This window comes from Neofelis nebulosa, chromosome 2 (genome assembly GCF_028018385.1).
Source record: "Neofelis nebulosa isolate mNeoNeb1 chromosome 2, mNeoNeb1.pri, whole genome shotgun sequence".
Classification (NCBI taxonomy): Eukaryota; Metazoa; Chordata; class Mammalia; order Carnivora; family Felidae; genus Neofelis; species Neofelis nebulosa.
This window is the reverse complement of record NC_080783.1, coordinates 28,862,203-28,885,591: the sequence shown is the minus strand read 5'-3', so window position 1 is coordinate 28,885,591 and position 23,389 is coordinate 28,862,203. Positions and strand designations below refer to the sequence as shown.

General features: G+C 44.8%; 1 long non-coding RNA gene across 4 annotated transcripts in view; it reads right to left on the bottom strand.

The window, feature by feature from the left end:
* Positions 1–23,389, bottom strand: part of LOC131499430 (uncharacterized) — a 76,453-nt gene that overhangs the window by 28,464 nt on the left and 24,600 nt on the right. For 2 of the 4 annotated variants that reach the window (XR_009255870.1, XR_009255869.1), the window contains exon 1: positions 17,323–19,617. The exons of the other annotated variants lie outside the window; for them this stretch is intronic. This is a non-coding gene — a long non-coding RNA (uncharacterized LOC131499430). Of the gene's footprint in view, positions 1–17,322; positions 19,618–23,389 lie in introns of those variants that run through there. 4 annotated transcript variants of the gene reach the window in all.

Genomic DNA, 23,389 nt, shown 5'->3' with positions numbered 1-23,389 from the left:
AATGAAGCAAGGCATTCCTAAGCTTACTCTTGTATGGACAAGCAAAGGACTGTATGTAGGTGCTTTGAAGTGACCAAAAATACCCTAGTGCTGGTTGTGGGCACCTCCCAACGTTCTGAAAAATCACTGATTTCAGCCAAACACTGTGGCCTGAGACCAAGCATCTGAGCATGGGAGACGATCACCCACAATCCTACAGACAGAGAGAGGCAGAGAGAAAGGGAGAGAGAACCATGGCCCAGTTGTGATCATGTTACATTTGACATCACGTACTGCTCGTATTGCAAATCATCGCTCGTCTATCAAGTTAAAATTTATGAGAAATGTTTGCTCCTTTTGCGGAACACTCACAGAACAAGATACTCACAATCCAAGGTTTTACTGTAAGTAAGTAAATGTGACAGGTACATAGGAGCATAGAGAAACGTGTATTCATTAGTAAGAATGCTAAGATAAAAAGTCTGTGCCCCTATAATCTACAGCCATACAAACATGTAATAAGGACTGAAAGGGAATGTCCAAAAATGAGAGCACTTAGGTTGGAATGATGGACAGTATCTTTTTTTATATGCTATTGCTATTGATAAAAGCTTGTAATATAGAAATGTACTTCCAATGAACTAGACATATGTTTCAATGAATATCAAGGCCAACACATATGAGACTCTATTAGAGAAATTTTTTTTTTTAATTTAAGTAGGCTTTTTTTTTAAGTAGGTTCCCAACATGGGGCTCAAATGCACAATCTTGAGATCAAGAGTTGTGACTCAGCCTGACTGACTGAGCCAGCCAGGCGCTCCTCTTAGAGCATTCTTTACTTTCCCGTCATCTTTTATTTTTAGTCTCTCCCTTTTCCCCCAAACCCCCAAGCAGAGTTCTCGCTTTAGACACTGAAAAGAGGGAAGAGAATCGACTTTCATTGAGTTGGTTAAGAAGACTGGGGCTTGGGGCAGTAACTTGGCCTCAGCCTTCGTCTCTCCATTAGCCCCCACCCTATTGACTAGGGACAACCGGTGTTGCCTCCGTCTTGTCTAAAATGGTACATAGAGGCGCCTGGGTGGCTTAGTTGGTTAAGCGTCCGACTTTGGCTCAGGTCATGATCTCACGGTCTGTGAGTTTGAGCCCCGCGTCGGGCTCTGTGCTGACAGCTCAGAGCCTGGAGCCTGCTTCGGATTCTGTGTCTCCCTCTCTCTGACCCTCCCCCATTCATGCTCTGTCTCTCTCTGTCTCAAAAATAAATAAACATTTAAAAAAATAATAAAAATTAAAAAAATAAAATGGTGCATAAATACAACTTCAAACCCTTCCTTCCAACCAAACCAGCACCCCTCAGCCCTCCTATAAGGAAATTCTGGAGTCACCAGCAGCAGAATGTCAACTGTATAGCAGGCCCCAGGAGGAGGCTTTTTCCTCCATGGAACAGAGGAGAGAAGAGAGAATCTTGGGTCTGAAACAACCAGGGTGGCAGTGAAAGAGGAAACAAAAAAGGTCTTGGCAGAAAGTCAGTGAGAGATGACTCTAAAGCTGATGAGGATAAAGAGTGGTCTCAACTCAAAGGTTTACGCTGGAAGGTTGGCCTCCCCATATCTCCTGGCCCCAAGGCCATCCACCCCCAGAAACACATACTCCAGATTGTCCTGCCAAATAGGGATCCTACCTCGCCAACCTTGACTGGCTCAGAAGTGTGAGAATCCCTGACCCCCAAACTGGGCTGGAAGGGAGGTCCAGGGAGGGTCAGGCCAAGGCTCCCAGGGAGGATCAGTTCCCAGCTCTCCAAGACAGAGGAAACTTTCTGAGGGAACTCCTTCTCAGCCCTGCTCATCTCCTTCCGTGGGTCAGGCAGGTTGCGAAGTTCATGGGTTTCTGTGGGCTGGGCAGACCAGCCTTGTCTAGGTCTTTAGGCAACTTGCTCAACTGTTTCTATGGGAAAATCCATGCTAAACGTTGAAGAACCAACTACAAATGAGCCTTTGGAACTCAGTTGCCCCTCACTGGACCCTGTCCACACAATCAACGTGAGTGAGGAATTTGCTGGTCATTGCCCACAGGCTTTTGCCAGATGGTTAATTTTTATTGCCATGGCTCGTTTTCTCGCCATACTCTTTCCCAGCAAATAATTGCTTAAACAGAAATTTATTTATTTATTTATTTTTTTTTTTAATTTTTTTTTCAACGTTTTTTAATTTATTTTTGGGACAGAGAGAGACAGAGCATGAACGGGGGAGGGGCAGAGAGAAAGGGAGACACAGAATCGGAAACAGGCTCCAGGCTCCGAGCCATCAGCCCAGATCCTGACGCGGGGCTCGAACTCACGGACCGCGAGATCGTGACCTGGCTGAAGTCGGACGCTTAACCGACTGCGCCACCCAGGCGCCCCAGAAATTTATTTTTTTAATTCAGATTTTAAAAATAGATAAATAAGACACTACAGATACAGTTAAATCCTCCCAAAACTCCTCCTTGATTTTGTTGCCTATCCTTATTCTTCAGGTGGGACCATTTCCCTGAATTTGGTCTTTCTCATTCTATGCATGATTCGATAGCTTCACTACATATGTACGTACCCATCAGTAACATATAGGTTTGTTTGCATATTTTCAAACTGGATGCAAATGGCACTCTGGACTTGCATCTCTGTTACATAGTTTTTGCTCAACATTGTTTTTGAGATTTATTCATATTAACATGGCCCTAGTGAATTTATTTTTTCATTGATTATTGGTTTTTTAATTTACATCCAAGTTAGTTAGCGTATAGTCCAATAACGATATCAGGAGTGGAATCCAGTGATTCGTCCCCTATGTATATAACACCCTGTGCTCATGCCAACAAGTGTCTTCCCCTTACCCATTTAGCCTATACCCCCACCCACAACCCCTCCAGCAACCCTCAGTTTGTTCTCTATATTGAAGAGTCTCTTATGTTTTGTCCCCGTCCATGTTTTTATATTATTTTTTCTTCCTTTCCCTTCTGTTCATCTGTTTTGTATCTTAAATTCCACATGTGAGTGAAGTCATAGTCTTTGACTGACTAACTTCACTTAGCATAATACACTCTAGTTCTATCCACATTTAATACTCCATTGTATGTATGTGTGTGTGTGTGTATATATATATATGCCACATCTTCTTTCTCCATTCATCTGTCAATGGACATTTGGGCTCTTTCCATACTTTAGCTATTGTCAATAGTGCTGCTATAAACACTGGGGTGCATAAATTTTTTTTAAGAGTGGGGGGGAGCATGATCAGGGGAGGGGCAGAGAGAAAGAGAGAGAGAGAGAGAGGATCCCAGGCAGGCTCCACACTGTCAGCACAGAGCCTGACACAGGGCTTGAATTCACAAACCATGAGATCTTGACCTGAGCCAAAATCAAGAGTAAGACACAACCAACCAAGCTACCCAGGCACCCCAATCTAGTGGATTTATCTTCAATTGTAGCATTCTATTATGTAAATACATCACATTACTATTATTAGAGTAGAGTTGACCCTTGAACAACCACGGGGGTGTGGTTGCCCCGCACCGTTGAAAATCTGTGGATACATTTGACTCCCCCAGAATGTAACTGCTAATAGCCTACCATGGACCAGAAGACTTACCTAACACAAACAGTAGATTAACACATATTTTGTATGTCACATGCATTATATACTGCATTCTTGCAATAAAGTAAGCTAGAGAAAAAAATGTTACCAAGAAAACCATAAGGAAGAGAAAATGCAGTTACAGTACTGTACCGTATTTATTAAAACAAATCTGCACATAAGTGGATCTGCACAGTCCAAAACCACACCAAAGGGCCAACCGTGTTCCATGTTCTATGCCTGTTCCTTTCATTGTGGTATTTAAGTGTAGTATTCTATTACATAAAGATACCATAGTCTGTCCCTCAGTTCTCAGAAGTGGAACAGCTGAGTGGTACAGCACGAACAGAGCAGATGATAACGTCCAATAGCGGTTGAGCAAGGAGCATCCCAGCAGTGGCTGGGACTTCCTGATGTTTCACAACCTCAGACACACCTGGTATTGCCAGACTCCTTCGTTTTTTGCCCACGTGATGGAAATGACGTGCAATCTCATTTTGGGCACGATCTTTTTTCACAAATTGAAAAAGGATTTTTTTCAAAATTCTCTTTTAGGTCAGTGGTTCTCAAAGTGTGTTCTGGGAACCCTGAAAGGCACCTGAGACCCCTTCAGCCAGTCGTTGGGGCCACAACTATTTCCTAAGAGCACCAAGACGTTATTTGCCTCGTTCACTCCCAGTCTCTCACAAGTGCACATGGAATTCTCCAGAGGCACCGTGACAGGCACAGGTGCAGCAGACTGCGTGATCACCCAGCTGTCCTCTCTGAAGCCAGACATCAAGGAGGTTGGCAACAGTCTAAAGCAACGCCACTTTTCTAAGGACTTTTACCTTGGCAAAGATGATGATTTCTCATTTTTAAAAAATACGGTACCATAATGGGTTTGTTATCGTTCTTACATGAATTAATAAATATTTTAACTATTTTGGTATTAATTTCTAATGTAAACAAATATCACAAGATATACATATAAACAAAAGCTCTTTGAAGTCCTCAGTAATATTTAAGAGTGTCAAGGAGCCCTCCTGAGACCCAAAAATTGAGAAGTCGCTTGGATAGAGTACACACTTTTGTTCTCACTGCCCACTTAAAGTAATGCCAGCTGACTTTTAGAGGGTGCTTCCTGCCCCGGGCCGTCACGCTAAGTGCCTGAGGGCCACTTTTTCTTTGATCTCCTTGATACTCCTGTAAAGCAGCTACTGTCATTGGCCCCAGGGAGGGAGAGAGCGGGCTGAGGCTGTGGGTGATTGGGTGGTGTGCCTGAGGTCAGGCACGGGGTTGAAGCCCAGCCCCGTGGCTGGCCACCAGAGGCCCCCCGCCCTTCACCAGCCCAGCCTCTGTCCTCCTTCTGTACCCCTCCGGCTTTCTCCTCTTAATCATTCTCTGAGTCAACCATCTTGAAACTATCTGCTCATCTTTGAATCATCCTCTCCTTTTCCCTTGAAATGAGGTGAATTCCCTTCCCAGGGCAGCAGAGGGGCGGGGGCTCTGAGGCCAGCTTCCTACAGCTGGAGCTGCATGCAGTGAGCATGGCCAGGCCCCAAGCTTCCAGGCAGGGGAGCCAGGAGACCAGGGAGATGCACAGGATGCAGGGCTGGAAACAGACCCCCCCCCCCCCCCCACCTAAGAGGGCGCTGCTAAAAAGGACAGCATTTGCAGGACGAGATCTGGAAGGCCAGATTGCCAAGGCCTCGGAATAGAAAGGTAGATCCTTTTCCTCTGGATTTCTTTGCTTCAGGCCCATAGGTGGAGAGGAAGTGTTAAAGCCAGACATCTGCCTCTTACTCATATCCATCTCTTAATCTCTCTTCCCACTCACTGACTTTCTTCATTCAGCAAATACAATGGTGTGATAAGTGGGTTGCGGCGGGGTAATAATAACAGCTGACATTTACTGGTGCGAAAGGACGCAGGTGCCTGGAAATGGGGCTGGAGAAGAAAATGAGAGCCAGCTCCTGAAGGAATGAGATTTTACAAGGAAAGTTTAATCAAAGGAGCAATCTGTTCGGATTTGCTCTTTACAAAGATCCTCTGGCTGCAGAGTGGAGAATGGATTGCAGAAGAGCGAAGCGGAGGCAGAAAATAACGGTGCCTGGAATCGGCATAGGACTAGTAGGGACAGATGAAGTCAAGTGATGGAGGGGCGGCCAGAAGCAAAGATGTGAATGGCTTCTGGTATGCCTCAGATTATTGCCATAGCCTCCTAACTGGATTGCTCACCACCAGGAGTCTTTTCCTTCCAATTAACCCTGAATATCACCACCAGATTAACCTTCCTTATATACGACTTATCACTATAGGAGTCCTAAACACACTACTGATTAAATGCATTTGCTCTAGAGCCAAGTAGCCTGGGTTCAAATCCTATGTCAACCACTTTCCTGTGCCCAAGTTTCCTCACTTAAAAAATGAGACACTGAAAAGAGTGTTTACATCACAGGGTTGCTATGGGTCAATGTATACAAGAGTACTTATACCATTATCTATATACAAGAATCTTCAATTAAAACATTTAAACTATTATAGCATTTGTGTACTCAGGAACCTTCAATAGAAAACCTTCTATTTCCATTTGCTAAAATTCTGCGGCCTCCCTCTCCAGAGCCTTCATAATCCAGGCTCACCACGTTACCCAGCCTCATTTGATTCTGTTCCCCAATGCGTCCATAAATACACCAGCCACAGCACCTTTGTGCCTTTGTCACGCTGTTTCCCTCATTTCAAATGCCTTTCTTTTCCCCATCTCCCCTCCCCAATTCTTCTGTCCCTTAAATGCTCATCACCACTTGTAGAAAAATGACTCCAAATGCAATGACTGGTGACCATACCTGTGTAATCATTTTGCTCCAAGCAGGACAGCATGGCGTTCCTCCCAGGAGGCTATCACCCCAAATAACTCACAAAGCCACTCACGCTCATACTTGTCACTGCTTTCTAAATGCTAAGTACTCACAGAAGGCCCAGAGCATAAACTTGTCTTTCTCATGCTTCGTGGAGCACCATGGATGCCCTCAGAAGCCCATAAATAAAAAATAACTTTGGTATGAGTTAAGTTTTCATCAGGACCATCAGCTATGAAATATTTAAAGGCTCTCTTGGGTTATTAAACCAAACCAATGTTGTGTGTTAAACAGAGACGGGACCAAAAATATATGAATTAATTGACCAAAATATATTTTAAGGGAAGCAAAGACTTAGCCTAAACAGGACTTCATAGTGCATATGTGCCCTTCTACACTTCATGTCTTTTTGTTTTTATGGCTTTATTGAGAAATGATTGACAAACAAGAGACTGCCCAATATTAAAGTGTGCAGTTTGATAAATCTCATGTTCTCTTAACCACAAAGCTTTGTAACAATCAGCATTTGTATCAGACTACTTGAAACTCCCTTCTATTTTCAAACATGATCCTGAAATGATAGAACCCAAGTTTGCCTACAATGGAGGCTCTCTGCACCTGTTAGTTACTAGAAATTCCTCTTGGTTGGGAAAATATGTTCCAGCATGTGAAGCTCAGAAACCGAAAGGATTTCTTTTTCACTGACAAATTAGAGCTTTGCATTTTCAAACCAGGACATTGGAGGCACTTGATTTGTTCTTGGCTTGGAAATAAAAGATTGTCTCCAAATTGGGGCCCTCCTTAACTATAATCTCTCTATAGATTGCACTCAGTTCAATAGAAGGAGCTTGTTGAGAGACAGAGGAGAACTTCTCTGAGTGTTTTCGGAGAGGTTCACACTGACAGAATGCCGACCGGTGGATCCTGGCAAATGTTTACTTTTTATTGATTCGCTTATTCAACCAACATTTACTGAGCCCCTGCTTTCTGCTGCTGGGTAGCCCTGCCCCATCAGCGGTTTAGAAACTACTGTGAGACATAAGACACAAATTTCCAGTCCTCACAGTGATCCAGCAGGCAACTGTATCCACCTTCCCAGATTCTTAACTTCTCAATATTTTTTCCATGGAATATTCTGTCTGAAACTGAAGTCTTTCCCCAAGTTCTAGCCAGCTTAGGGTAAGCCCCAACTGTCAATGACTTTCTCAAAAAAAAAAAAAAAAAAAAAGGCTCCTATTTCCCAAGCCCACAGCTGCCGGCTAATGTCCGGTTGTGAATGGACTCATCACCCAAAGTGGCCCGACCACTGGGTCACCTTGGGCACCTGTCAAAATTACAGATTCTTCGGCCCCAACCCAACCCGATTTGAATCAGCAGTTCTGGGGGAAGGGAGGATTTCCAGACGAGGAAACTGAGGCTCAAAGAGACTAAATCATAGACTGACATCCATACGTGTGAGTACAGAGCCAAGAAAGGACCCCAGATTTGTTCAGTCCCACTGCCTTGATGCTATAATTAGACACAGGAGGGGGTGTGGAGCCATGTTTGCTGCAGCCCCACCCCCCGTCTTGAGTCACAGCCTCCTTATTCCATTTCCCAGAGTCATACATTTCCTCAGCCTCTTCAGAATGTAATCCCGGGTCACGAACTCAAAAGCCCACAATAGACACAGGGAAGAACTAGAGCAGATTGTGGTGGTGTGAGTGCAGCATCGGAGGAAGGCAAGGAGTCTGGGAAACCAAAGAGTCCTTCCATGTCCAAGTAGACACCTGCTACTCACCAACCAGCTATCTCCCAGTGAGAACGTGGGCCCAACAAGATCCAGATTTTCAGGTGAAATCTCAAAATGCCACCCCCCTGGTGGCCTTACGCTGTATAACACTCTGTCTCAGAGACTCGAGAGAGAAAATATGTGGTTGGTCTTGAAGAAGCAAGTCGCTGTGCTGTGAACTGCCTGTGGAGGGGGCTACAGGGCAGGGAACTACAGGCAGTCTCTAGGAAGTGAGGGTCTCAGGCCTAGGTCCAAGGAACCGAATTCTGCCAACAAACCCTGTAAGCTTGGACAAAGATCCAAAATTCCAGAAAAGAATGCAGCGCAGCCAGCATTTTGCTTGGACTTTTGTGAGACCTTAGGCAGAGGACCCAGCTAAGCCATGCCCTGACTCTTAACTTACAGAAGCTGCAAGATGATAAATGTGTGTTATTTTAAGCTACAAAGTTGTGGTCATTCTTACAGAGCAATAGAAAACCAATACACTCTCTGAGGTCTGCTCTTCTCAGACAGGGCTTCAAACTCCAGAGGTTCCTTCTCCCCATCTGCCATCGACATTTCCATCCTTAACCACCCGAGTCTCAGCTGGCTGCCAAGAGAGAAATTAATTGGACAAACTGATTTGCCATTTATGACTTATCTCCCCCTGCTAGGGAGTCTTTGCATTTTGAAAGAGAGGGCTTGGAGAGACACTGGCTAAATCAAAGGTACGATTGACTCAAAATGATAGAATTTCAGAAAATCACTACAGAAAAGTAGAAGTAATTTGGTGCCTGGAGATTGTCCCAATGGACCTCAAGCCACACCATTGTCTTTACCTAGCAATAAAGTCAGCCCAGCCCAAAACACTCTACACTTGGAACGGGAGCCAGGAGCCACCTAATTAGGAAGACTTATTAAGGAAAGTCTCCATTTTCCTCTTTGTTACATAGGAGCCAAGACTGCCCCTGCCTGCCTCAAAAGGTTGTTGTTGCACTGTTAGTGGGAATGCAAACTGGTGCAGCCACTCTGGAAAACAGTGTGGAGTTTCCTCAAAAAATTAAAAATAGATCTACCCTACGACCCAGCAATAGCACTGCTAGGAATTTGGCCAAGGGATACAGAAGTGCTGATGCATAGGGGCACTTGCACCCCCAATGTTTATAGCAGCACTCTCAACAATAGCCAAATTATGGAAAGAGCCTAAATGTCCATCAACTGATGAATGGATAAAGAAATTGTGGTTTATATACACAATGGAATACTATGTGGCAATGAGAAAGAATGAAATATGGCCCTTTGTAGCAACGTGGATGGAACTGGAGAGTGTTAAGCTAAGTGAAATAAGTCATACAGAGAAAGACAGATACCATATGTTTTCACTCTTATGTGGATCCTGAGAAACTTGACAGGAACCCATGGGGGAGAGGAAAGAAAAAAAAAAGTTAGAGAGGGAGGGAGCCAAACCATAAGAGACTCTTAAAAACTGAGAATACACTGAGGGTTGATGGGGGGCAGGAGGGCGGGAAGGGTGGGTGATGGGCATTGAGGAGGGCACCTGTTGGGATGAGCACTGGGTGTTGTATGGAAACCAATTTGATAACAAATTTGATATTAAAATAAATAAATAAATAAATAAATAAATAAATAAGGTCACTGTGACGATCATACCGGTTGATGTGTGCATGTAAGGTAATGGAAAATACATATTGGTCTCTGCCCCCCACTTACTGGCACAGAGCTCCTTTGTTACTTCCTAGGTGATAGGGATGTCTTGTGTTCTGATAAGGTGAATCTGGGTGGGCTCCTGGATGTCTTCCGGATGAAAGGAAGTCACAGGAGAGACTAGGCCATGATTAGAAGCTTGGAATTTTCAGCTCCACACCCCCCACCCTCCATTCTCTTGAGGAGGGAGAAGGGCTAGAAATGTAGCTAATCACTGATCATGTCTCATGAAATCATCATGAAATCCCTATGTAATGGGGTTCAGGCAGCTTCGAGGCCAGTGAACACATCCATGTACTGGAGGGTGACACACCCCAACTCCATGGGGACAGAAGCTTGGGACCCTCCCCGACCTTACCTTATATATCTCTTCACCCGGCTCTTCACCTGTTTCCTTCATCAGATCCTTCAATAAACTGCTAAGCATAAGTGTTTCCCTGAGTTCTGTGAACTGCTCTAGTAAAACTAATCAAACCTGAGGAAGAGGCCATAAGAACTTCAATAGTCAATTGGATAGAAGTTGTGGGTAGCCTGGGGACCTACAATCTGCGTTTCCTGACCGAACTGTTGACCTGTGGGGTCTGACCCTAATTCCAGGTAAGTAATGTCAGAATTAAGTCGAACTGTAGAACACCCACCGGTGTCAGAGAATTGCTTGGTGGGGGTCACATATCTGGTGATCGATGTGTCAGAGGCATTGCAAATGTGAGAGGCACGTAACAGTAAAGGAAAACACAGGGAGGAAAAGACTGAATTTTTCTACTCAATGTGAAGTCACTCTGTAAGTAAAGAAATATACTCATAAAAACAAAATGAAGTGATATGGCAACCACAGGTCACTTAAGCCAAAAAGATCCCAGTGCACACATTATGATTTCAGCCTTGCAGCTTCACTACTGACCTTATCCCGTCTACTGTCAGACCTTTGTTTCCTGGCCACCTCTCAGTTTCAGCTGGAGGCTCCCAGCATCCATGCAGCCGACAAAGGCCAGGGAGGACTGAGATGACACTCACCTTACACCCCAGCATGTGCTAATCAGGGAGGAAGAGGCCTTTGGGAAGGTCACGCAGATGTCTGCAGAGTCCCCTGACACCAGACCAAAAACAGCCCATCAGAGTCCCCAGGCTCTAAAAATGAAATCACCCCTAGAGGTAGCGAGAGCCCGAGTCCTTCAGACCCAAACAGTCAGGGCCCTGAGACCTCTACAACTCTCTCTCATCAGCAGGGATTCACTGTAGCCAAATCCCCATTTCAAATGGCAGGAGCAAGCGACCACATTTCTCTGATGTCTATGTGGCTTAGCGCGAAACCCACATTAGGCAAGGTGTTTTATTGTATTCAAATGGATAAGAAAAAGAGTGGGAAGGAAGGACAGATGATGATTTATCCTCTTTATAGTCAAACAGACAGAAAAAAACAAAAACAAAACACATGAGCAGAAATAAGCCATTCCTGTTTTAAAGCCAGGGGTGGAAGTCAAGGATCACACAACTGATTGGAAGAGGCAAAAACCCCTCATCCCTTACGTAAATTATTAAATTGTAGAATTTAGTAAGGATAGGAACATAATAGTAATTCTAAAACCAGCCATGACAATACTAAACATTTACTGAGCTCAACATGTGCCTGGCCCGGTGTTGAATGGTTTCCATGCATGCTCTCTCTCAATTCTCACCACAGCCCTGAAGGAAAGCCACCATTATTGCTTTTATTTAACTGATGAAGAGGGGTGCTTGGGTGGTGCAGTCGGTTAAGTGTCTGATTCTTGTTTTCAGCTCAGGTCATGATCTCATGGTTTGTGAGTTCGAGGTTCGAGCCCCACGTTGAGCTCTGTACTGACAGTGAGGAGCCTGCTTGGGATTCTCTTCCTCTCTCTCTCTCTCTCTCTCTCTCTCTCTGCCCCTCCCCTGCTTTCTCTCCGTGTCAAAATAAATAAAATAAAACTTTTAAAAAAATAAATCATTAAAAAAAATAAATAATTGATGAAGAAACCAAAGCTTGGTGAAGTTAGACAATTATACAAGGTCATATACAACTAACAAACAGTAAAGCTGGCTCTTGAAGCGGGCTAGGTCTGCCTCCAGAGCCTGGGCTCTTCCCCATTATGCCATCTTGCCCCCCAAAATGGATGGGCACAACTCTGCCCCCTTGACCACAAATCTGCTCCTGCTTCTCCCACCCTTGTTCTCCCAAGAGCCTTGTCAGATGTGCCTGGAGAAAGGATTCCCTGCACAGTTCCCCGAACCTCACGATGACCTTCCCTTCTTCAGAGAAAAGGCAAGAAGCCCCACACGATACCTGTTAATATTAACAGTAGCATCAACACCATTGGTACTTGTTCCTCTCCAGAAATGAAACATACCGTTTTCAGAAAGTGAGAATCTTCTTTATTGGAGGCAATCTAGATAACTCAGCTTCACCCACAACTTGGTGCCAATAGACAAATGGCTATAGTCTTGGCAACTGAGAAAGAAATTGTTGGCTTTGCCTGGAACACTTTCCCTGCGTGGCCAGGACTTGACCCAAAAGCGATAATACCTTTTTATATTGTTGAGGTACTTTGCAAAACTAGATTTGGTTGTGTCATCTTCTTTAAAGACTTAAAATTAGTAGGTAAGAGACAATTGAGGGCTAATAGACTTATAGTAGCATCGAAGAAAGAAGCATAGGTTAAAAATGTATCCAACGTTCGCAACCTGAAATTAACAGTGCATTGGAAGAATGTCAAGTTTAGGCAGAAATGAGAGCAAAAACCATAGGCGCCATAGTAGCCTCTGTGTGGCAGGGTAGATGATCATTAAATGGACATATGGTACCCAAAAAGGTCAGCGTTCACTTGAGGTTGCTTTCTCAGTGTTGCTGTTCCACAGAACAGATCTAGTCCTTCGTGTTACAGGGAGTTTCCAGGATTATAGTGGGGACGTGTCTCTAATTATAAAGAAGAAAGGGAAGAAGTCAAGGATGAAAGATTAGAAGGAAGACTGAGGGGAAAAGGAAGGAAGGAGAAAAAAGAGGAAAAGCAAAAAACGTGGACTGCAAGTGAAACCCAGCGGGGACAAGTCAAGTCTGTATCACGACAATAAAAAGATTCTCAAATTTCCAAGTATGAAACTTCATGAAACGTAGGTATTAAAAAAAATATAAAACCAAAAAAAATCAGATAGCATATTGGAACTCTTGGTATCAGAATCTAACCTGTAATTCAGAAAATAATAATCATGATGTCTAATGCCACAGGAAGGAGTGGAAGGTCATGGTAAGAGGGAATATTAGTTTGAATGATATCTGTACTATATAGGTAAACTAAATAGCAGTTTTCCAATTTTCGGTTTTCATAATAATAGCTATCATTTCTTAAGTGCCTTGTGTACCCATCTCTTTGCTAAACACTATTTTTAATACTCTATTTGATTTCATCTTCCCAACAGGTGTACCAGATAACTATAATCATCCTCATTCATGTGTGAGAAAATGGAAAATGAGAGAGGGTACGTTCCTCAAAGATGCCCAGCCAGTAAGAGGCAGAGCTGCTCCTGAGGGCCAGCCCCGTGTGACCGGACTACTCTCAAACCTGCCCGGTCATAAGCGTCACCACCCCACCACCAGCATCCACAACAACACCTACTGAGCAGTTTACATGGAGGGTCACCTCTAACCCCCACCATAACTCCTTGAGGTGGTAGCTATGGTCGCTCCTACTTTACAGAACGGGAAACTGAGTCTCAGTTTAATAATGATTTAATAATGCCCATGTTCACCCAGCTAGTAAGGAGCTAGGGTTAGGATATGAACTCAGACAAGCTGACTTCATATGCCAAACCACTGCATGCTTCAATATTCCATACATTTCAGAAACATGAGACTTTCCAACGTACTTACACAAATAATACGGAACTAGCATCTCAGTGAATGTGAATGAGTGGCTTGCCCTTTTGCACTCTGAACATGAGAATTAGCATTGAAATCAGATCAAATTCAGTTACAAGTCACCTAATGCAGGGACCCGTCAGTTGTGTTTTATTTCCAGTTTCTCATTTTGGTGGAAAATTCTGTAACGAGTTCATTGCGATAAATCACATTAATAGCCTATCGGAGTTAGACATTCAAAAAAGGAGCTGATGGCGAGTCTTACTATCTTTCTAAAGCAACAGTACATGAACAAATTCAAAGCAATATTCTAAACAGAAGACAGTGAAGAAGGTGTCTGGAAACCCTTCCCTACTACAGGCTTTGAGGTGTATGTATGTTTGTGGACACAAACAACCTGGGCCAGTAGGTCTTGGTAAATGATTGGGACTTCAGCCATATTTGTCTGGCAATGAGCAGGAAAATTAACAAACTCTGAAGAGTTCAGCTTCTTCCTTTTCCACTCTCTTCCTGCAGCTACACTTTCACAATACATTGACCAAGTTGTAGGTGTTTATCTATCTAATGACCGAGAGGTACTCTAGAACGCACACATTTTATGAAACGTGGCTCAGTCAGGAGGAGACAGGCTATGCTGCATTAAAACGTGAGCCAGTGACTTCGCCCAGGAAAGTTACATTTCTTGCTCCCACAGAGTGCTATGTCAACTGAACAACTCCCCAGAGTACCCGTCCTTCTTTGGGGACACAGTCATCCAGGCTGCTTCACTATCTCGGCACCTGGCCTGCAAGTTCACAGCAGCACCGGGAGCGGAAAAAACAGAGGGACAGGATCCCACACAGGCTCTGACCAGCACATCTGCTACTCTGCTGACAGTTCAAGGGCCAGCATTTGACTCACAGGTGAGAGGGCCCAGAAACGTAAGGAAGCACACGCATGCCTAGCAGGGAATAAATGTCTGACACCCAGCATCATATACACGTTTCTGAATTATTACTACCACTGTCGCTGCCGTCACTACGAATACCATTTATTTATTAAAACCGAAGTTTGTTTCATTCATTTTTTTTTAAAGAACAAATTTTGGGGTCTTCTTAATTCCACTAAGATCATTTTGCTTCATTAATTTTGCTTCTGTATTTAAACGTCTGCAAACTCGTCCGTTCTTCGGGATTTTGTTGTTGTTGTTTCTTTTGTATCTTTTTAAGCTGGGTACTTGATGTTCAATCTTTCTTGTTTTCTAATAACCTTCGGGCGAGAAATTTCTCTCTGAATGCCACGTGGGCTGCTTTCTACGGTTTTGATACCTGCTACTTTCCTTGCAGTTTCATTCTGAATATTTTGCGATTTTACCCTGACTCCCTCTTTTTTTTTTTTAATTTTTTTAACGTTTATTAATTTTTGAGACAGAGAGAGACAGAGCATCAGTAGGGGAGGGGCAGAGAGAGAGGGAGACACAGAATCCGAAACAGGCTCCAGGCTCTGAGCTGTCAGCACAGCGCCCGACGCGGGACTTGAACTCACGGACCGCGAGATCATGACCTGAACCAAAGCTGGACGCTTAACCGACTGAGCCACCCAGGCACCCCCTGACTCCCTCTTTTATCCAAAAACTGAATTACTTAGGAATGTGCTTTAATTCCCAAATGTATAGATTTTGAGTGACTCTCTTGTTGTTAATTTATAATCATATTACATTGTAATTAAATGACATGATACCACCTATATGATAATAAAAGACAAGGGGTGCCGGGGTGGCTCAGTTGGTTAAGCGCCCGACTTTGGCTCACAATTCATGAGTTCAGGCCCCACGTCAGGCTCTCTGCTGTTGGTGCAGAGCCTGCTTTGGATCCTTTGTCTCCCTCTCTCTCTGTCCCTCTCCTGCTCTCTCTCTCTCTCTGTTTCTCTCTCAAAAATAAATAAGCATTTAAAAAAATATTTAACATGTAATTTCTTTTGTAGCCCATTAGTGCTCTATTTATCTCACTCTCTAAAACAAGGTAAATAATTCCATTGGGAGCTTTTACCAAAAAACCTATAGCCCAATGGTTCTTCAGACTACTGGGTCCGAATCTCCAGGGGCAGGGCTAGGCATTGTATTTTCACCTGCCCCTTCACGTCCACCACAGCAATCACATACACCACCGGTTGAAAACCTCTGCTCCAATGATTTTGTAGATCTGGAGTTTGAGGAACTGGGAGATTAGGAAAAGATTGCAGGAGGAGCAGACTGGGTTGTAGTAGAAATGAACAATTCTTCCTGGTCATATTAAGTAACTGTATCTGTTCAGCACTGTATCTCCCTTATTGCACACACAGTGCCTGGCACAGAAAAGGCACCAAGAAACATGGATGATTAGATCAATCACGTTGCCTATGCAACTATGAGCATTACATAATGATAGCTAATAGTGTGTAGAACAGAAATAAACTTTATTTCATCCTCTGAAATACCAATCACTTGTGAGAAGGTGTGACAACATTTCCGTTACTTTTGTATCTTCTCCCCAAGCACAATGTTGAGCACACAGCAAACACTTCATAAATATGTCTTAAATGTAATTTATAAACACATGCCGGAATAAATTATCACAAACTCGGTGGCTTAAGAGAACGGAAATTGATTATCTCAGAGTTCGAGAGGTCAGAAGTTCGAAATGGGTCTCCCTGGACTAACCAAGGTGTCAGCAAGGCTACATTTCTTTCTGGAGACTCTAGAAAAGAATCTATTTTTCTCCCCTTTTCCACTTCCAGAGGCTGCACATGCCTTAGCTTGTGGCTCCCTTCCATCTTCAAAGTCATCCGTGGGAGGCCTTCCTCACAGTGCCATTTCCCTGTTTCTGAGTTTTGTTTTGTTTTGTGTGTGTGTGTTTTGTTTTGTTTTGTTTTGTTTTGTTTTGTTTTGTTTTTTTGCCTCTGCCTTGCCCTGTAAAGGAATCCCATGATTACATTGGCCCACCAGATAATCCAGCATAATCTCATTATTTTAAGGCCAGCTGATGACCAAGTTTAATTCCATCTGCAGCCTCCATTCCTCTTGCCATGTAGTAAAACATACACACCATGTCTGGGCAGGAATACCTTTGTAGGGGGCCCTTATTTGGTCTACCACAACATGTAAAACAAAACAAAACACCCAGGAAGAACAGAGGAAGAAATACTGGGCAAGAAGTGAATGGCCAAAATGGAGTGGTAACATTAATAACAATAATAAGTAACAAGATTCTGGAACAAAGCAAAAAAAATTCTCTAGTCAATGCTACTAACTAAATTTCAAGGGAGCACTGGGAGCACACACATGCACACACACTCACGAAGCCACTAATATCCTGGTTAACTGACGCCGCAGCTGGGATATAACCATTTCCTAATTAGACAAACGGAGCAAGAAATGAGCGACATTTTGTTATATATAGAACTTTCGCAGAAAAAGTTCCCAAATTCCTTTCTCCCTGGAGACAGATTATTTTCTTGCCCCCTCCATTCCAGCTCACCTCTAGCATTTCTGGAAATTTTCTAGGAGGATGGATAAAAGTCTCAATACTTGCTTACCTGCCTTAACCCATCACTGTGCAAGGATGGCCGGTGACTGTCCCCGCGTACTCACGAAATGGAGCACCACTGCCCTGGTTTACAGGGGAAGTCTGGTCAGCATCACCCCCTCGTGCAGAGAGGCAGAGAAATCATTCTCTGTGGTTACCCAACCAATTTGCTGGATGAAACTTCTCGGCTAAAACTCCATGGAAACCAGTTGTTTGGACAGTGATGTTCCCCAGAGATTTTAGAATCAACGTTTTCATCATCCGAAACCTACATATTGGGAAATCTCTCCAAAATATTGTGCAACAAGAACAATGGTACTGAATCAATACTGCGTGAAAAGATACAACAGCAAAAAACAAATCCTTCATCTCCACGCCTTGGAAAGAGCACTCCAAACGTGATTGCGACAATTCTTTCTGGCTGTGAACCTCCGTTCTCTTCCTGTTCCACAGAGTCGGTAAAATACCAGTATTCTTTTGCATGTTTGGGACATTTTAAAAAAAAGGTTTTGGGTTGTTTCTGCTGTGTTGTTTTTGTTGCCGTCTGTGGTCCCCCTTCTGGTTTGAGCTGGCAGTGTGGCTTCCTTGAGTGACTTCCTTCCCCTTGTCATTTGTGGAAATAGTGACTAGGATACCAAGCTAGTTAGAACTGTAAGCAAAGTGAGATTGGACAGGCTAACAAAGCTGTCTCTTACAAGTACGTGAGATTTCAGCCCAAGCTGGAGTGACATCGCACACACGACTGCCCATTCCAGCTGGAATTTGTGACTCTTTGACACCTATTTGGCTACTTAGAAGCTATTTTTACCTCTTTTCTATTTTTGCTCTGAATAGGTTAGTGTGAATTAGTTATATTTTGGCAAGATGAAATATTGCTGTATTTTTTCAATGTGCCAAAGTCCTGAAATGGGATGAAAGTTCCTTGGTTCTGGGACCAGAGCAGGGCGGGGGGGAGCCCCTTTCAATGTTTATGACAACTTGATATAAAACCAGTGTAAATATCCATTAATAGAATACGTAAGTGTGGTTCATCTGTATGATGATGTGGCTATGGACTGTGTATACCACATACACATATGCTGACTGGAAAATATATTTATTGTCATATTGTTTTGTTAGGGGAGGAGGGAGCTTGTGGATAGAAAAATGTTTCCCTCTTTGTCCCCCAGCAGACAGTCCTGAGATGTAGTTCATAAGCCCCTCGGGAGGTGCCAGCAGGTCAGTAATGCATCCTTCTGTTGGCTGTCCCTCTTTCCCCGATTCACTCCCTCAGTCCTTACCCCTGCTCCCTGCCATCATCTCCCTGCCATCACAAAAGCCTTTGTCTCAGGTTTTGCTTTTGAGAGAAGCTGGGCTGCCTGGGTGGCTCAGTCAGTTAAGTTAAATTAAGTTCGACTCTTGGTTTTGGCTCAGCTCATGATCTCTCGGTTTCATGAGTTCGAGCCCCACATCAGGCTCCGTGCTAACAGCGCGGAGCCCGCTTGGGATTCGCTGTCTCTCTCTCTCTCTGCCCCTCTCTGACTCACACTGTCTCAGTCTCTCTCCAAATAAATAAACTTAAAAAAAAAAAAAGACACTGTCAAATGAGAACATGATGTTTACAGCTGCTGTACCCACCTTGCAACCCCGAGGGGAAGACAAAGAGAATTGCCAAGAAACTGACCCAGATCTATGGCATCACTGGGCTACAAGAACAACCGTGTACCTCTAGACATCTTGTTCCATGAAAAGAATAAACCCCTATTAAGTCACTCGCTCTTGGGGTTTCTGTTATTTGCAGCCAAAAGTACTTTAATGTTTTTTTTTTTAACATTTATTTATTATTGAGAGACAGAGACAGAGCATGAGCATGCGAGGGGCAGAGAGAGGGGGAGACACAGAATCCGAAGCAGGCTCCAGGCTCTGAGCTGTCAGCACAGAGCCCGACGCTGGGCTGGAACTCACAAACTGAGAGATCATGACCTGAGCCAAAGTCAGATGCTTAACCGACTGAGCCACCCAGGTTCCTCCCAAAAACACCTTAAATGATACTCATGACCGATCAACATCCTTCTTGGGAATGCTTTATTTAGCTGAAGGTGAGGGATAAGCCCTCTGCATGGGAAGCCTGGAGTGGGGAGCCAGGCAGCTTCTCGTGACCAGAGTTCCAGCTTGTGGAGAATGCTGGTCTGAGAGAAGCAGAGACAAAAGGCCAAGAGACTGAGTCCTGTGGTTTAAATTCTTCTGCCAGTGAGTTCCTCTTTTTGCCCCAAATGGTCGAGGTAGAGTTTCTATCACTTGCAAACAGAAGTCCCACCTAAGTGAAGTATGAGCGCATCCTTGTTAAAAAAAAAAAAAAAAAAAAGAGGGAGTGTAGTGTGTGACCGTATGTTCCTCTAAGCATGCAAAAAAATGCGGATAGATGTACTGACAGTAACTAGTAAGACTGGGTCAGCATTTCTCTGGGAGAGTTGGAACAGAGTAGGTTCAGGACACACGCATCATGTTTACTTTATAATCTTCTCGATGTTTAAACTTGTTCTTACCAGCTTGTACCATTTATGTAATTTTAAGAGGCTAAAAACTTCAGAAACCCTGAGCTAATAAGTGTGTGTTGCTTTGTGCCATTAAATTTGAGATATGCGGTAACTGGAAACTAATAGACACGATTCATTACAAACTTGAGATTCCCTGCTTTACAAACAACCCAGCAAACCTCAGACAGCCAACCACAGATTCCCAGACCATGTAAAACTAGCAACAACGTGCCCAGTAAGGGACTGAGGCTGGGAAGTTGTATCCAATCTGCCTCTGACTACGGCCCCCAACCCCCCCCACACAAACCTAGTTTCCATTTCCCCAAAAGCCAACCCTAGTAAGGCCACAGCGTAAGTTTTTTTTTTAATTTTTTTAAACATTTTTATTTATTTTTGAGACAGAGTGAGACAGAGCATGAACGGGAGAGGGGCAGAGAGACAGGGAGACACAGAATCACAAGCAGGCTCCAGGCTCTGAGCCTTCATCCCAGAGCCCGATGCAGGGCTCAAACTCACGGACCGCGAGATGGTGACCTGAGCTGAAGTCGGACGCCTAACCGACTGAGCCACCCAGGCGCCCCCACAGTGTAAGTTTTAAACAAACAAACAAACAAACAAACAAACAAACAAAACAGCATGTTTGCTATACAAATAAAAGCAAGCTCATCCACTCACCCCTCTCCAGCCCAGTGCATTTCTAGACAGAAAAATCTAGAACTGCCACAGCCCCGTGCGTCTGCACAAGTAGCCTGCATCACTCAAGGAGGTGAGCAGTATGCTGGGCCAACCTAAGCACCCAGGCTGGTGGGATGGAACCCGGACCAGAAAGGAAGGGGTCATGGGAAACTGATACGGCTGGCTCAGCCACAAGCCACTAGGTAAATGGACCAAAGTGCGTAATTGTAAGGACATGACACTCTCGGGGCGGAGATGGTGTCACCAAGTGGAGCACAGACAGCTAAAAGAAAGGCAGGTGACAGTTCTGAGCAATGCCGGCTGGACCCCAAATGTTCGCTGGAGGAGGCCAGGAGGAGGACACGGGGAGAGCAGCAAGATCTTGTGTGAGGCTAAGGGGCTGGAGACAGCACCTGATGATAGGTGGGACCCAGAATTCCAGGCAAGGATACCGAGGCAGAAGGTCAAGGTTCTGGACAGCAAGAGTGATAGGTGCTTACTTACTGGATGGCAAGTGCTCGTATTTTACTTAATTCTCCCAAAAACCCCGTGAGGGGGGAATTTTTATTATCTCCATTTTTCAGAGGAAGAAACTAAGGTAGACAGATGTGTGATTTGCTCAAAATCGCACAGCCCAGTATATTAGTCGGCTCAGGCTGCTGCAGCACAGCACCACGGCCTGGGTGGTTTCAGAACAAAAATTCATTTCCTCGGCATTCTGGAGGCTCAAAGAGCAAGATGGCCGTGCTTGGCAGAGTTGTTCTCTGGTGAAGCCTCTCTTCCTGACTTGCGGACGGCTGCCTTCTTGTCGCCCTCGTACAGCCTTTCTTTCATGTGGGGAAGAGAAAGATCACTGGCTTCTCTTTCTCTTCTTTTTTTTTTTTTTACTAAAAAAATTCTTTTAATGTTCATTTATTTTTGAGAGAGAGAGACGCACACACACAGAGGGCAAGCAGAGGGGTGGAGAGAGAGGGAGACACAGAATCTGAAGCAGGCTCCAGGCTGTCAACACAGAGCCTGATGCGGGGCTCAAACTCACGAACCATGAGATCATGACCTGAGCTGAAGTCAGACGCTTAACCGACTGAGCCACCCAGGCACCTCTCTCTCTCTCTCTCTTCTTATAAGGACAGCCATCCTATCAGATTAGGGGCCCACCCTTATAAACTCATTTAACCTTAGTGACCTTCTTAAAGGCCCTATCTCCAAGTACAGTCACATTGGGAGCTAAGGCTTCAGCATATGAACTTGGGGGGTGGAAGGAGGAGACACAATTCAGTCTGGAGCCAGCTATTCGCAAACAGACAGTGGGATTCCAGAGCCTGATGTTCTTTATGTGTGTATACTTTTATGTTTTATTGAGGTATAGATTAAATATTATAGTTCAGTGCTTTTTGAATAAATGCATACATCCATGTGACCCACATTCCTAGCAAGAACTATATACAGTAATTCTCTTGACCACTACGCTCTCCCGTACTAGCCGCTGACAGGAGTGGTACATTTCATGGCAGCCAGGAGTCATTTCTGGTACTGCACACACAAGCTTTGCTCCCAGGAAGACTCAATTCTGAGTGGGAGCGCTCTCTCTCGTGATGTCTCCCTACCCCCCTCTCCCCCCACCCCCCCACACCTACACACACAGCCTCCTTGTCTGGGTCAGCCCTTATCTCTGGCTCTGTGCTGGATCCCAGGAGACTGACCCTTGTGAGCTGTGTTTCCCGGGGTATTTTGCCCCCTCTCTCTCTCTCTCTCTGCCGAAGGCAGTGTCTCTGGCATCTCCTCTCTGGCTCCGGCTTTCACCAGACAGACCCAAGGTAGTTTTCCACCACACGACCCTCATGCCTCCCCCGCTTTAGTAAACAAGCATCTCCCCCCTGTTGGCCTCCAGTTTAGAAGTAACTGTGGCTTTCAGCTGTTACTGTTCTTTGGGTTCTCAGCTCTCCACCTCTCCCTCCTGTATAAACAGTTACCTGCATTAAATTCCCTCTGTTTCAACTGCTCAGCATGGTCTCTCTTTTCTGGTTACACCTTTATAGAACACTGGTACACTCTCTACTCATCAGGACCGGCTCAGAAACTCAGAAACTGCGGTGCTTCTAGGGGTTAGATGGAGCTCACCCACAGAGGCTGAAGGCTGGAGGACTCATCAGCACAGATTTCCCCAAGCGGGATGGGGGGGGGGGGGGGGTATGGACCGTATTTACATTTGTTCTGCACTGGTTGACATCTGGTTGGGCCACCTTGTTAGCAAATTAGCGCCTTCCTCCAATTCATTCCTTGCTCAAGGCTCACCTGGTCTTCAGGTGGACCTCTGCAAGCTGTCAAGACTAGAGAGGCTTTTATCACCTGGCTCTTCAGCTATTGTCATGACACTAAGCTACTAACTGGATTTGCCCGACTGCCACTTATTTTCAAAAACACATGTTCGTCTCCGTGAAGCGGTTGGGAAGAAAAGAGTGACTGAGGAGAGCAAGACAGGACACTGCAACAAGAGAAGCCTTCAACAGCCTGTGGGTATCCCCTGGGATCCCGCCAAGCAGTTTAGGGGGTCGGGGAGGAAGCCTGCAACGGAGGCTTAAAAGAGACAGAATGCCTGGCCACTCCGGTTCCAGGTCAGCAGCCTCTGGCGCACTGTAAAATCCGTATGGAGTAGATCCCCAGGACCACAGCAGAAGGACCTCCATCTTGACTTTGGCTGCAAAACAAAGCTTTGTCTTCCAACAGCCTTTGGCTCCAGGAGGGAGAACCAGGAGGCAGACTGCACCCCAACTGGCTCACTGCCCCATATCCCGGGCCTTCTCCAGATCGGTAACCGCTGTGAGTCAACTTTCCTTTTTCTCGCCTCACCCCACCTAAGTAACGGCTGTTGGCCTGTCCCGCCTG